This window comes from Vanessa cardui, chromosome 9, assembly GCF_905220365.1.
Source record: "Vanessa cardui chromosome 9, ilVanCard2.1, whole genome shotgun sequence".
Taxonomy (NCBI): Eukaryota; Metazoa; Arthropoda; class Insecta; order Lepidoptera; family Nymphalidae; genus Vanessa; species Vanessa cardui.
The window spans coordinates 11,776,941-11,778,026 of NC_061131.1; the positions used below are offsets into that span (position 1 = coordinate 11,776,941).

The window sequence follows — 1,086 nt, forward strand, 5'->3', positions numbered from 1 at the left end:
TGCCCGTAGACAATGTCGTTGTGACAAATATTTACATTTACATTGGGAACTAAAATGATCATCGTGCCTGTTGTAACACTGCCTTCATCATTCAAACCGGAAAACAACAATACAGAGCACTGCTGTGTGGTGGTAGGTGGTAGATGAGTTGTTGGTTCTAAACCAGACGGGCTGGTAAAAAGCTCTACCACCAAGAAAAACGTTTAATTACATTAAAGTAAAATTAATACTGTGTCATAATGGCACTGCAATATTATAATTTATTTTTAAATATAATGAAGTATTAACTAAGATTACATTAACTAGTGAATGTATTTCGTCTAAATTCTTAAATAGATTCATCTTTGCTAAATTGTGACAGAAATTAATAAATAAATGTTCAATAAAGTTTTATAACGAATGTGATATCAGACGCGTTACAGTTTATCTTTACAGCTGCGCTTACAATGACATGAGTGTTTTATCTTACTATCTATACAAGTAGCTTATTTATGAATTATGGTATAATTGAGAATTTATTGTTAGTAATACTATCGATATTAAAGCAGGAAATATTTGATTATAAACTTCGTTCGACAATTCATATCCCGTATGGTCTAGTGGCTAGGATACCTGGCTTTCACCCAGGAGGCTCGGGTTCGATTCCCGGTACGGGAAATTTTTTATAATTTATTTTTACGAAAATTACCTTAATTTTTTATTATGATAAGTCTTGCTAAAATATTTATAGCGTTAAATCCCCAATAAAAGTAGTTTTAGTGATATAGGAGAGCATCGACCGAGGGACTAGAATATTTTGTTCGAAATCCCTCATAAAAGAGGTTTACGGGAATTAACTGTACAAATCTTTTTATTTAAGGAGCAATTTCGTTTTAATAGGATAAAAAGTAAGACTATAGGATTTCTTCTATTTTTTATTTAGTCTGTGATAATAATGAAGGTATTTAATTTAATTTTAATATTTATATGAATAAATGAGTAATCCTTCGACATTATCATCTGACAGTTCGAATTTTAATTTTTTTTTAGAATGTAATATTTTCAAGAAATGACATAATAATATAACGTGTGTCGTGACTCTTAATT

At 29.9% G+C, this 1,086-nt stretch overlaps 1 non-coding gene across 1 annotated transcript; it reads left to right on the plus strand.

The window, feature by feature from the left end:
- Positions 1-585: 585 nt before the first annotated feature.
- Positions 586-657, plus strand: Trnae-uuc. Its single transcript has one exon. It is a non-coding gene; the product is annotated as a tRNA-Glu (tRNA).
- Positions 658-1,086: the final 429 nt, after the last annotated feature.